General features: G+C 44.0%; 1 protein-coding gene across 4 annotated transcripts in view; it reads right to left on the bottom strand.

The window, feature by feature from the left end:
* Ddr2 (discoidin domain receptor tyrosine kinase 2) overlaps positions 1-14,730 on the bottom strand; it is a 144,529-nt gene extending 129,799 nt beyond the window's left edge. The window contains exon 1 of one of the 4 annotated variants that reach the window (XM_050158200.1): positions 14,584-14,730. The gene's annotated coding sequence lies outside the window, so the exon portion shown is untranslated. Of the gene's footprint in view, positions 1-13,639; positions 13,748-13,777; positions 13,935-14,064; positions 14,288-14,583 lie in introns of those variants that run through there. The other 3 variants (XM_050158199.1, XM_050158201.1, XM_050158202.1) reach the window with 3 other exon arrangements.
* Positions 14,731-14,919: the final 189 nt, after the last annotated feature.

Below are 14,919 nucleotides of genomic sequence, written 5' to 3'. Positions count from 1 at the left end.
TTCCACACCTGCTCTTCCTCTTCACCATCCTGATCTAAACCCTCTGGACTTACAGTCACGCCTGGACCTCTGAAAGAAGCTTGCTAGTAACTGTCCCCACCTGACTTCCCCTCCCCTTCAATTCTCCTTACAAGATGCCATGTTGTTAACCTTCCTAAGTAATGCAACATCGCGTCTACTTTCGGAGAAGTGAAATGCTCAAGTCTCTGCAGCAACTGATGTCTCTTGCTGATGTCCTAAGTCCTAACTGTGCAGCACAGTGCAATCCATGCTCCCCCAGCAAGTTCCCTGTCACCCTGGGCTCATCCACCCCTGCCACCCTCATCGCCCATGCAGCGAGAGTGTTCAGCTCTGTGCCTCTGTCTCCCAGATTCCTTCTGGTTCTTACCTTCCTGCTCCACCACCAGTCCTGAGGCGGAACAAGCATCCCACCCGCTCTACTCTCATGGCTACGGAACCCTACGTCTGTACATCTTGCTCTTTGACTGGATTCTTGCATCTCCTCACTCATAGGAAGCTTAGGAAGGGAAAACATCAGGCATCGGTAAGTGTGCTTAGCAAGTACTCAGAAATTTCTCTTGTTGGATAAAAGAATCCATATTCATCTCACGACTATAAGTTACACAGACAAGTTTAAGCCTATAAAACTTCAAGGCAAGAAGTGGGAAAACTAACCGCTTTTAAGGATACAGAGGCATTTGTAACAGATCTTTCTAGTTAAACTGACCTTAACTTTTGAAAATAATGAGAAAACCTATTCTATGTTGTCTTAGCGGATCCAGGGAATGCCAGCAATCTTCATAAAGACAGAGCTGAGCTGCCAGCCACTTCCCTACCAGCTTCTCCCTGTGCTCCAGGGGGAGGAGTCTAGGATGGGTGAGGTGGGCTAGCCAGTGAGTACCTGGACTGCACCAGTCTCCTCCCCAGCACTGGGAGGACAAATGCACAGCAGTGGACTTGACCTTCTTATGTGGCTCCTGGATATTGAACTCAGGTCCTACTTATGTGGCAGACACATTATTGGACAAGCCACCTCTCCATTCCCTAGCACAACTAGGTTTGAATTAATCCCAAATATGCTTTTTTTTTTTAAACTGAGCCAGCCTTTTATCTGGTTTTCAAACTTCAATTGCTTCAGAATCACCTGCAATTGCTCTTGGAGAGGGACACCTAATGCTAACCTCTGCCATCCACATACATACATACACATGAACAGGCATGCACACATACAGAAAGTCATTGTGCTTACTTGCAATGAAAGACTCACAGTGGCCAGGAAGTGGTGGCAGAGGCCTTTAAACCCAGCACTCAGGAAGAAGAGGCTCTGTGAATTCAAGGCCAATCTGGTCTATGGAGTGAGTTCCAGGACAGCCAAAGCTACACAAAGAAATCCCATCTCAGAAAACCAACAACAACAAAAAGGACTCATGGTGTATAATGGAGATATACAGAGAATGAGCCGTAGGCAAAACTTACAGAATGCAATGACAAAGGTACGGGTTCAAATTCTAGACCAGTCACTTCCGTGCCATGGGCCCAACATTTTCTTAGGGTCCTATGTCCCAAGGCAAAGCAGGAAAAGTCCCCACCTCACCATACTATAAAATTTCACTGAGACTCAATGTGAAAGGCTTAACTTAACCTCAGTGCACACTAGCACTCGGCACTTCATAATTATTCATGAAATTTGAAAGCAGATCAAACCGGGTTCTGCAGAGTATCGTGCCTGCCCTAGTTTGCTCTTCTGTGGCTATGACAAAGCACTGGTCAAAAGCAAATTGATGAGGAAAGGGCTGGCTTAGCTTCTTAGCTGACGGTCCATGACTGGGGCACCAAACTCAAGGCAGTAGCCTAGAGGTAGGAACTGACGCCGAGGCCACGGAAGGATGCTGCTGTCTAGCTTATTCTCTATCCATGGCTTGTTCATCCTGCTTTCTTATACAACATAGGAGCCCTGCAGTGGCAGCACCCACAGTGTGCTGGGCCCTCCCATGTCAGCAATTAATCAAGATGCTGTACAGACATTCCTACAAGACAGTGTGATGCAAAGACTTTTTTCAGTTGAGGTTCCCGTTTCCCAGACGACTGACTGGTTTGAATCGGGGTTGATAAAGGCTAGCCACCACAGAGTCCAGCTTTAGTATTATAATGCGGTTTTTGTCAGTGTATTTTTTTTTTGGTTTTTCGAGACAGGGTTTCTCTGTGGTTTTGGAGCCTGTCCTGGAACTAGCTCTTGTAGACCAGGCTGGTCTCGAACTCACAGAGATCTGCCTGCCTCTGCCTCCCGAGTGCTGGGATTAAAGACGTGCGCCACCACCGCCCGGCTTTGTCAGTGTATTCTTGAAGTCCACAAGGTTCCTGGAATCTTTAAAACTGTTACGTCTTTCGGTTCTCTAATTTGACATTAAATGCAAGAGATAGCCATCTTCCATTTAATCTTAGCGCCCATCTTTTCATCTGTGTTTATAATTGTACGAACACCCAACAAAAGCCAGGTCAAAACAAGAACCAATCTGGAAAGAGAAGAATCGGTGGGAAAATTGAGTCACCGCTTGGCACGAGGCAGTTTAATCTATTCAGCCACAGCAGCCCTGCAAGCAGATGCGTGATTTGGAATCTGACATCTTACATACCAGCAAGTACTGGCTTATAAGCAGAGAGCTGAGGCATAAACACACAAAGCGGGATGATTTCATCCCCGGTTCTATTAGTAATTGGGTTAAATGCCCATTTAGTACCAGTTTCAATATCACCACAATGTTAACCTTGTCTTCAAGAGAGTGAGCAGTTCTAATACTTTATCTTAATTGTCAACTTGTCTGAATTTGGAATCTCCTAGGAGTCACACCACTCAGGGAATTTCCAGGAAGGGTTAACTGAGGAGCAAATCCCATCCTGAGCAAGGGCATCACCATCCCGTAGACTGGGGTCCCAGACTGGATAAGAAGGGAAAAGGTTCAGAGCAAGCAGAGTGACAGCATCCATCTCTCTCTGCATCCTGACTGTGCCCAGTGTGACCGGTCCCAGAGTGGGAGCCATACTCCCCACCATGCCTACCCTGCCTCCTGCCGTGATGGACTGTATCCCACAAACTGTGAGCCCAAATCTGCCCTTCCTTCTTTAAGATGCTTTTCTTGGGACATTGGTCACAGAAACAAGATGAGTAATTAATACAGCAGTTTAGTTAATGGTCAAATGGTACCCTTCAAAAATCGTATTTAATGATGAACTTCTACTGCATTTTGGATGAGATCCACGTTTTCTGAATTTATAAACCCTTGAGGCTAAGACAACTTGTTCAATGTACCTATACCAGCAAGCCTTCTCTGCCTAAGTATTAATATATTTAAATCATAAACCCAAGTTATAAGGAAAAGGACACACTGTTCAACTCCATCCACTAACTTCCTCTCTAGTGATGAACTCAGACAGAACCTCATCGTCTCTCCCATTGTAACCATGCTATTAACTGAAACTACCAATCATTTTGTTTGATTTCACTAGTAAATTTACTTTAGCAATGTGGTTGCCTGTGAGCTATAAGCACAAGAATTGTCTGTAGGACATAGTTTCATATTTATACATTTCAAAAATATTTTTAAAAAATTTTATTGTATCTGTATGAGTGTTTCCCTGTGTTGTGTTTGTACACCGTGTGGTCCCTGGTGCTCACAGAAGCCAGACTAAAGCATTGAAAGCCCTGGAGCTGGAGTCACATATGTGTGTGGGCTGCCGTATGGGTGCTAAGAGCTGAACTCGTGTTATCTGAACTGAACTGAGCCATCTATCCAGCCCCAGAGTTAAACATATACTAATAACATATTAATGACATCACCCAAGAAGCTGAATTTTTTCTTATAAAATAGATTCACACAGTATTCATGTAATTATGGCAAGTTGGACAGCCCTGAAGAAATGTTTTCTGAAAACTCAGTCTACCTCTCTGTCCATTGGTGAAATGGCTGTGTCTCTCTTTCTTTATGTTTTATATTCATGAAGACACTGGTATCTTTTTTCAATTTTTCTAATTTTTACAAAACAGAATTTGAACCCAGAGCTCCCAACAGCACATTCAATGCTTAGTTCATTTCCACGTGACCTGACTCCTGGATACCCTGATCCGGTAGCATAACCAATGAACAGAAATCGAGGTTTGTTTGTTTTTATGTTCTCAAAAACAGCAAGTGTGGCTTTCAATGCTCCCCTCTAAGAATTTTCCCAGTAACAAATCAGAACTGTCATAGGCATACAACAAGCCCTTAATCTGTTTGAAGAAGCCAGTAAAAACTCACTTATGGGTTACGCTAGAAAGTAATTTACAGAGCACCCCAAAGACACATATGGTTCTTGCTCAACTGGGTGATCCTGACAGAAATAAAAAATATATATCCTTGGAATTCCAAGAAATGAGATCTGAATTACATGGTCAATCTGAAACTGGAGCTTGCATCTTCAGAGTACTGTTTAGCTGAAGTGGAGGGAGAAAGGACGCTATTCAGAGAGTATAGGACTGGGCTGACCCTGACAGTCATACAGTAAAGGCCCTGTGACTCAAGGCTTTACTGTAATGTGACTCCGGGCATGGGTGCTGGTCCCAGACAGTGATTAGCAGAACCAAACTGGAAGCTGTAGAACTTGTATAACGCTCTTCATAGACACGAACATTACCTTCTTTTACATTTATTTATTTATCTGTGTATGGGTGTGTCTAAGTGTGTGCACATGGGTGGACCATAGCTCGTGTGTGGTGGTCAGAGGAACTGGCAAGCGTCAGTTCTTTCCTTTCACTATGGAGGCTCCATAGGGAACCAAACTCTGGTGATTTGGCTTGGCGACAAGCACCTTTACCTGTTGAGCCATCTTGCCAGTCCATATAAGAACATTTTGAGCACAAAGAAGCCAAAAAAATGGTTGCACAAGGGCTCACTGCTAAAAGTTTGCAAAGTTAAAAGCAGAATTGTGCCCTACTAACCCCTGACCCATAGCACTTTCAACTGTAGGATGATTTGAAGTGAGGTTGTCTGTCTGTTGTCATAGCTAAAACTACTTAAATGATTGCTAAGTAATAGCTGTCGTGTGACAAGAAGATCTCATCAAATATCCCCGGAGTGCTCAAACGTCTGCTGTAAACCTTTAGCAACATTCTTAAAGTTTCATAACATTCAAGTTTAAAACACAATCAGAACAACAGTGCTACCTTCCAGAAACATATAACCATTTTGAAACAAAAGTAACCCATTATGTTACAATTCTTTCCTTCATCTAAGAAAGAGGTAAACAAGATAGAATCACAGTGTTAGAACTTACGGACTTGGGGGAGAAATTTTTTTCTTAATTGCATGCTTTTTAGAGCAGTTCTAGGTTACAGAGAAACTGAGCAAACGGAAATTTTTCCCATATGCTACCTGCTCTCAGGTGAGTTTCACCTCTCCTGCTGTTAATGTTGTTTCTAACCACTGTCTGAGCACCATAGTCAACAAGCCTACAGTGGCATGCCATTGATGCCCAGTGTCATAGTTTGCCCTAGAGTTCACTTGTGGCACTGGTGATCTATGGGTTTTGACAAATGGATGATGACATGTATCCATGTATCACCCAGAATAGTTTCAACACCCCCAAATCCCACCTATTCATCCCTCCCTCCTTTCCCTATGTTTTTCATGGTTTCATAGCTCATTAATTGCTTAATATTGCTGAATAATTATTTTATTTATTAATAATAAATTATTTATGTACGTAGGCATATTCATTGTCTGTGCACATATGTGTGCTTGCATGTGAAAGCCAGAGGTCAACCTTGAGTATCATTCCTTGGATGGCCTGCCTTGTTTTTTGAGACAGGGTCTCTCTGTTCATACCTGGGACTCATCAATTCGGCCAGGACAGCAGTCCAGTGAGCCCCAGTCAAGTGAGTCTCCTTGTCTCCATCTCTCTCCAGTCCTGGGATGGAGAGACCATCCATCCCAGCCTGACTTTTATAATTATTTTACTAATACATTATTTGTGAGGCCGTTATTAAAACTATAATTAATTCAGCACTGCTGCTTTTAGCCCTGGGCAGTGCTCTATGGTCAATGTCAATCCCTCTACTGGAGGATATCTTGGTTACTTACAGGTTAGGACAATCCTGACAAAGGATGCTATGAAAATTCTTGCCCAGGCTTTGTGTGGCTACATCCTTTCCACTCACTGAAGCAAATACTAGAGCATATAAACACCACAGCCTATAGTCAACGTCCATTTAGTTTTACAAGAAACTGCATGTGTGTATTGCATTAACCTAATTTGCAGCTCCTCAGTGGTCTGTGCAGCTGAACATCTCCCGTGCTCGCCTGCCCTCTGCCTCTCTTGAAGTGTACTTCAAATATTTCATCCTTCTTTAATGGTTTCGTTATTGTTGTGTTCTTTGTGTCTCTCAGGTAATGTCTTCTGCAAATATTTGCCCCTATTGTGTGTCTGATATCCTCATTTATCTTGACATTGTCTTTAACAGGAAGGAAGTTGCTGATTTTAATAATGTCTAGCTTCTCAACTATCTCCCTCATGTAGTTTCGACTGTACAGTCGGGTCTTGGGGTACATTTTGCGTTAACTTTTGTGAAGGACGTCAGCTATTGTCTTGATTCATTATGTTCTCTATGAGAACAGACTTCCTTGTCTTTGCTGTGTTGCTCTTACTCCTTTCTCCTCTTCTTTCTAATTGATTTTATTGAGCTCTACATTTTTCTCTGTTCCCCTCTCTGCCTCTCCCCTCCCCTTCAACTCTCTTCCTTTGTCCTCTTTGAAGGCATTTATGAGGATCTATGTAGGGCTCTCCATTCTGTTCCACACGACCATTTGTTTGTCTTTGTGAGTACTGCACTGCCTGGAATACCGAAGATTTCTAGAGAACCCCAAAGTCAAGTGTTGCCAGCTTTCCAACTGTTTGCCTCCATCAGCACTGAGTTAGCTATTCTGGCCATTTGGACTTTCCATATAAACTTTTTAAAATTAAGCAGGGTATCACCATGTAGCTCAAACTGACCTTGAGCAGGATCTACTTGCCTCAGCCTCTCTGGTGCCAGGATTCAGGTATGTATGCCAGCCTCAGAACTCTACATAAACTTGACCATCAGTTTATCAATACACACAGGCGAGCTTGCCAGAGCTTGGGTTGGGATTTGGATTGTTTTCAACTTGGAAAGGCAATTTGTTTCTGTAAAAAAGGTACATCATGACCCAACCAAGACTAGTAAGCAGCAATTTGGATTTATTTTTAATTTCCTTTCATGTCATTTTTACATCATCGTCACCATCTTAACTTTAAAGCTACAAACTCCACACCTCTGGAAATCAGAGAAGCATCTAAGCCAGGTGGGTGATGTACACTGGTAAGGCTAGCACTGAGGAAGACAAGACACAAGTGTCTCCCTGGGTTCAAGGTCAGTCTGAGCAACTTAGTTAAGTTCCAAGGCAACCTGGCCTTCAGAGTGAAAGTTCTAACCCAACAATAAGCTAACAAGAAGATCTGTACCTAGTCACCCAGTAATAGCTAACACTTATTTGGAGGATTTTACTTCCACGCTCTTCTTGAAATTGGTTGGTTCCCCTGTAAAGGTCGTGTAGCGTTGACCTCTAAGTCTTACAAGTCTCCCTGAAATTAAGGATGGCAAGGCATTTAGGTAGGGGCAGCTCCCATGAGGACGGCCAAGGTGTGAGCTCCTTTTACAAATTCAAATATGACTTCAGTTTGCTTCCAGTGAGCAATGTGAGTGGCTTTTATCAGTGTGATGGTGTTTTAAATCTACCAAATCACACACACACACACACACACACACACACACACACGCACACACCTTGCCACGCGGTGTTCGAGCTTGGTTTCACCCTTTGATTAGACATGGAAAGACAATCATGATGAGGACGGAGACAGTGGCACACAACGGTGATGCTAAGGAACACAGCCCCAGCCCACAGTGGGACCTGGTGGTAGCAGCTGCTTGCTGGTGCTGTCTCCTCCATGCCAGATTAGGAACTGTTTTATGCCGCTTTTAACATTTTCCTCTGTCACTGCTGTGTGTGTCTCTGTCACCTAATGTCCTAAAGACAAAGACTCTGTTTGATTCCAGATCCTTCATTTTCAACTGTTGATATATTCATCAGGTATTAGCGGCCATCTACAATGATTCAGCCCTAGCTCGGTTGGGTGTTGTGCTGAGTGTACAGCAGCTGTTTAAATCAATGAGACTTTAAACTATGGGCATATGACATTATACGTGGTTTGAAAAGAAAAAAAAAGGTGACTTATTTCATTTATACCTCCATAATAACTAACAGAGAACATGGAGTATTTCATAAGCACATAATAACTAGTTGATTAAAAATAAAAGATACCAATGCAAAAACGCTGTCAGCAGAGCAGCTGTGTGAGGGGTGGGGGGAATGTGAGAACTCAGGACCGTGCTCTCAGTTTTTCTGTAGGGATAAAGTTGCAAAACACAACATTTCCAGTCTTTTTGTAAGGCATCTGGCTCTATCGCTTACAGGAACCATTTCTGAATTTCTATTTCTGAATTATTTAATCATATTTCAGCAAACTTTAAAGCACAAAATCTTATTACCTAATCCTGAATGGCAAATTTCCAAATCAAGTTTTGTCCAAATGCATGTGATATACCCCGAACCTGAAGCAATGACTGTCTAAAGACATGAGGAACAGGTGGTGATGACGGTCCCATTGGTACAGAGCTGGCTGCACAAGCATAAGGTCCTAGGTTGGATGTCCCAGAACCTGGCACCGGGCGGTGGTGGCACACACCTTTAATCCCAGCACTCAGGAGGCAGAGGCAGGTGGAACTCTGAGAGTTTGAGCCCAGTCTGGTCTACAAAAGCTAGTTCCAGGATAGGCTCCAAAGTTACAGAGAAACCCTGTCTCAAAAAAAACAAAAGCAAATAAATAATAATAAAGAACCTGGCATGGTGGCACATGCTTGCAACTCTAGTGATGGAGAGGCAGAGACAGGCAGGTCTCGGACCTGCTAGCTGGCCAGCCTAGCCTACTTGAAGAGAGAGAGATTTACAAACGTACGAACTTGGACATACACAAACAAAGAAAGAAGTGATCATAAATGATTATAATGCCTAAAACTTAGAACTTAGAAGGTATATACCAAATAAATAATTGCTGAGGAATTGTTAAATCAATAGAGAAAAAAAAACAAAATTATAGTAGACAATGCAAGAATGCTATATAACTCATTATAGATAGAAATATACTTTTTATGTACCAATTAAAATTTTAATGAAACTAACCTTTGAGTTTTAAAAATAACACCATTTGAGAAGAAAAGGTTAATGAGAAACCTTTTATCTTAGACAAAAGAATTCAGACATTATCTCTGTTCAATGTCTTATAAATCCTAATCTACTAAATTTAAAAAGAAAAATTAAAAATCACTAGATTACTCTAATTCATCTCCCATCTCAATTTATTCTGGCTTCCTATGCCATTAAGACCCTAAACACAGAAGTTGGAGAGAGGGCTAAATGATTAAGAACACTTGCTATTCTTGCAGAGGATCTGAGTTCAGTTCCCAGCACATACATCAGGCAGCACACAACCACCTGTAACTTCAGCTGCAGAGGATGCAATGTCCCCTTCTGACCTCAGTGTTCACATACAGACATATATGTATTTACACACACACACAACTTTAGCGTTTTTCCTCATCTTTATAAAAAGACCCTAAACACAATATTTAGCAAAGTTAACTGGGCAGATTCCTATGAAAGATACCAATGGGCATCCCCACAAACCATCTTTCCAGTTTCCAAAGCATTATCTTCTCTGAACTGACCCCCCCAAAAAAAATAAAGAAAACAAGAGTTCATGAACAAGACAAACGAGATTGTATGTATCTCCATGAAGATAAATCTCCTCATGAAAAATAATAGCGCTGGAATCAAAACCTCATAATACGGCACTCGCCTGCCAAGTTCTTCCCACCACCTGCCCTTCCCCCATCTCTCACACTGTAGCGCACCAGACAGCATTAACCAATCTCTGAGCAAGTTTGAGGGGCTCATCAAAGATTTGAGGTGGGCACGAAGCACAGCGACAAGACTCTATTGCCAGCATGGCTTAGTTTCTAGAAAAGTCATGGACGCTCAGCACTGCGGCATCAGTCTCAAGCCAACTTTTCAGCATCTTTGTTTGTGCATCCATCTTCCAGGCCAGGCCAATACTGACAAAGTTGACCTCCCCTGTGTTTACATGCCAAAGTGAAAGTCTAGCTAGCGAGTACACAATTTGTCAAACGACAGGGCTGGAGGAACTACAGAAACTTGGAAATACTCAATGGTTCCACAGGAAACGTTAAGAACAGAAAAAATTTAGAATGGACCTCAAAATAAGCGAATCGTTTATAAGCAAATTATTTATGAAGCATGCAGCCTTGGTTATAATATATTCAAATATATGCAAATACAGTGAATAAAAAAACAACTTAAAGTCCCTCAGTTCCATCACTGAGTCATTGGAGTTCTAGCAAATATCACTGGACAGTCATCTAGACATATTTGCTAAGTTGTGTCATTTTGAAAAAAGTCGAACAGAATTGAATTGAAATACCTTAGACTCATGTCAGCACAAATACTTTTCTCTGGTCAAGTTAGAAAGGCCTGGATAGCACCTCAAGATACCAGCTCTCATAGTCCACCTTTGGGTATTTTGATTTAATTGCTCTAGAAGTCCTTAAGGTCTATGCATGGTCCCAAATTACTGCTGAACAAGTCTCCCAAAAGATCATCTTATCAGCTATAAGGGCACACACTGGGGTTTTGAGCCCATTTGCTGAGTCCAGAGAAACTCTGGGCTGCCTGGGAATATTGGGCACATTCATGGCCTGGTAATCCCTGTCGGCAAAGAGTCAACCGGTTCACACGCTGCACAGCTTTCGGTAGACCGGGCACATAAAGAGCGTACTGTGTCTGTATGGCAGACAAGTCCACAGTGGTGTGAGCTAGCGCACACTAGCATGTGCGGCCATCCACGTTTAGGCGGGGCTTGCTTTGGCCTGTGTGTTTGAGGTGATGGAAAACACCTGAAGGTGCATCTTCCCGAGGAAGCTGAGATAGATGCCCGAGTTAAAGCTAAATTGACGGGGCACGCCATTGATAGGTGGGGGGGCACTCTGTCTTTATCAATGCGTCTGCTTGAGATGCTCTAACGTGGAAAGGGCGGGACTAAATTTCCCACAGGAGATCCGGATCCAAATGGCTTCCATTTCCAGAAGTGCTGTGGGAGAGGGGAAGAAAGTATTGCAGAAAGGCGAGGGAGGGGGGAGAAGGGCGAAGGGCGAGACTTCTCTGGGATGATGCCTCTGCTTTGCTCTTGGACAGGAAGACTGTTGATCCAAAGATTCTGGAAAGACCTTCTCAACGTCTCTTAGTTCTGAGGTTTATAAAAGCAACATAATCTTAATCAGAAACAGAGAGAGGGGCTCTGCATGTTAGCTTTCCACCTCCACCTCAGGAACACTGCCACCTTTCTGACGACGAGACCAGAACAGGCAATGGGACCCAGAAGATGGAGGGAGATGTATCTGCCAGGGAGATGATCCTGGGCCCAGATCTGTCCTCAGCTAGCTGGGATGCTCCTCCTGAGTACACCTTTCTCATTCAAAGACAGCACAGATCCCAGAGATGCTTAAAGTAACCTATTGGCCTTCATCCTGCTCCACTTTGGATGAGGAACCATGGAAAAACCAGACCAGAAAGGAAATTTTCAGAGGGTAAATCTATTTCTCCATGAGCCAGAATTGTTTCCATTGAAAGATGGGCGTGAAGGGCTGGGGAGATAGCTCAGCCGGTGAAATATTTACCATACATGCATGAGAACCTGAGTTTAGTCTCTTGAAACCTACATAAAAACACCAGCTGAAGGCACATACTTGTGATCCTGCAATACAAGGCCAGAGACAGGAGGATCTCTGGAACCCAGGGGCCAACCAGCCTAACTTACTCAGTGAGCACTGGGCCAATGAAAGTTCCTGTCTCAAAAAAACAAGGGAAATGACACCTAAGGCTGACCTCTGGTCTCCATACACATATGCACACCGGTGCATGTTCTCTCTCTCTCTCTCTCACACACACACACACACACACACACACAGATGGGAATGAAGAAAAAGCCCCCCCTTCAGAGTGTCACACACATAGTCCCATCCAAACACTCTCCCACAAGTCTACACCAACTGCCAGACTCAGCGTGACAAAAGCTGCTTCCCAGTACAGTCAGGAACATCTCCTACAAGTGTAAGAGGGAACATAATGAAGCCCTTCACAGCCTTTAGACTGCTTTGAGGCACATGTCTCTTAGAACAGGAAAATTCAAGAGCATTCTTATTTCCATGCAGAGGACATTGAAGCTGAAGAGCCGGAAGCACTTGAAAGTAAAGACAGAACCTAACTTGGGTCTATCAACTCAAAATGCCCTGGGCTCTCTGCATAACGAAGCTAAACAGACACCCAATACCTAGAAATTAACCCACATCTGACACCCAGGTGAGTGTTTCTCCAAGCACAGGTTCCAAACTTTTCCCTTAGCCTGATATCAGCACCTCCCGGTTACCCACTGAAACGTGGAATTTGACTCCAAAAGTAAGCAAGTCCACATGTGGAGGGGGTGATGGGAGAATTGCTCCCCAGTGATTCGGAGCACAGCATGGAGAGCCGGATGTTAGCAACGTTCAAGAGCATTAGCTGTGTTTTCTTGAACAATTCATCTCACTTCTCCATCCCTTCCCATAAGATAGGAATAATGCCTTACAGAATGGTGGGGACTCAATCATATAACAGGCAAATCTCTGAATGTGGAGGATGGTCAGGTTAAGGATTCAAATGTTAAGATTTTTTTGTTTCATTTTACACACACACACACACATACACACACACACATACACACACACACACACACCAAGGGCCACTAGCTGATGAACCATTACTCCCATCTTCTCTATTGCTGATAACATCCTCAAGATGACCTTCCTCTATTGTTTCGTCCAAATCTTAAAAATAAGCCTGAGGAAGCGACACGGAGTGCGCCGGGAACTCACGCCATCAGCTGAGTGCATTTTTCCATGTCACTTCTAATGTGCTGAGAGACCCTGAACAAGTCAGTCCCCTGCTATCATTTTTTGAAATTTGTTCAATGAGAGGGTCAGAAGAGATGGCGATTGCAAAGACCCTTTTCCGGACTCCAGTTGCCGCTAGGAAGGATGCGGAACGCTGCATGGTTAAAATGGTGCTAAAGCCGCCACTGGCTTAAGCACTCCCAACGCTCCTCAAATGGCTGAACTGAGTAAGTCTGCCACTCTGAGAGAACTCTCTCACTTGGATGGGCCTCTTGAACCCCGGCCAGGACTCTGGGTCCCAACTGGAAACAGCCCCAAGTCCTCTGATAACAAAAGGAAAAGCCCCTAGCACAGGGAGACTGCGAGTCTGGGAAGCGATTGCTCCGTGTCACCCACTGCAAACCCTCCAGGCAGCTGGCCTTCCCGCCCAGCCACCCAAGCCCAAAGGTCAAGCCACCCCACATCCACAGACCTCACAGTTGACCTTCCCACAGTTAAATCACAAAAGGTGCTAGGTCGGGTTCTCACCAAAACTCAGGCCCTTCAAACACCACCACTCAATGCCTGAAAACACAGCTCCTGGCTCCTCGCTCCGGCAGCCCAACTCTGCGATCGGCCTGTCTTGCCTGCCAACATTTCCAACTCTGCTAAAGCTGTTTATTGTACCTTGCAGCTGCTATGGAGTCCTGTACTTCGCTTCGGCCTTCTTTGGTTATTGGCGCCTCTTCTTCCCTCCCTGACACAAATCCAGACCCCAAAAACGTGAGCTCTGCCTTGGTCCTGAGTCTGTAGAGCTCGGCTCCCGCCCTTCCTCCTTGATTCAAACTGTCCGCTGCCGCTTTTTAAAACTTTTCCTGACACACCAAGAGAAGTACACTCAGAGCTTTCGTTTTTGAAAAAGAAAATGAAGAGAGAGACAAAAAAGAAAAAAAAAATAGAGCCGCATCACTTACTTCCATCCCGGGACGCCAGTTTTGAACAGAAGGAAACGGCTGTAATCCAACGTGTTCCCCCAACCCCAAAAGAAGAATTTGTTGTGAACCACTTCTTTTTCCACTTTTGCCGGTGAAGGAGCCCCCGTGGTAGGCATACATCCACAGGCTGATGCAAGATGCCTTTGAGAGAAACCTCACATTCTGAGGATTCCTGGGCCTGCGCCAAGGATCCCAGCATCCAATATATTGCACATTTGCTTTCAATTAGGAAGGGGGCTGGGGAGGGAGAAGGCAAGTCACCAATCAGAGCTGTGTTCTGTTTAGAGACTATTTCTTTTGACCCAAGGGACCACGAGCAAAGCTATAATTTACAGCAAAACCCATTCATAGAAGAAAAATATGTATAACCATAGGACAGACTTAAAGACGCGGCTCCCTCCTGCCCTCTCTCCCTCCTCGCGCCTCCCCGTGCCTTTCCCCTCCAAGACTTGGTCCCGTCATAGGATCGTCACCCCACCACCATCTCCTTTTTCTTACTGGAGCTGAAGCTATAAGAACAACTTCAGGCTTGGACTCTCTTCCTTTTCACGTTTCCTGGACAGTTGAGTCACAGGCGTGGAGCTGATCCTTCGTGTTTTGGCCATGAGAACTCAGAGCTGAGTCCTCGAAGAAGGTTTGATTTAATCCCTCCCCCGCCCCACTTCCTACTGTACCAAAAAAGAAAGAAAGAAAGAAAGAAAGAAAGAAAGAAAGAAAGAAAGAAAGAAAGAAAGAAAGAAAAAAGAGAAGAAAAAAGAAGAACCTGGATGGTTCTAGCATCCAGGATTTCTCCTTTTTAAAAAATTCAACCCTCAACTGGCTACTGCTGAGATT

This window comes from Alexandromys fortis, unplaced genomic scaffold, assembly GCF_014885135.2.
Source record: "Alexandromys fortis isolate MF-2015 unplaced genomic scaffold, M_Fortis_MF-2015_v1.1 scaffold_106, whole genome shotgun sequence".
NCBI classification, from domain to species: Eukaryota; Metazoa; Chordata; class Mammalia; order Rodentia; family Cricetidae; genus Alexandromys; species Alexandromys fortis.
This window is presented reverse-complemented; position numbering and strand designations above follow the sequence as displayed.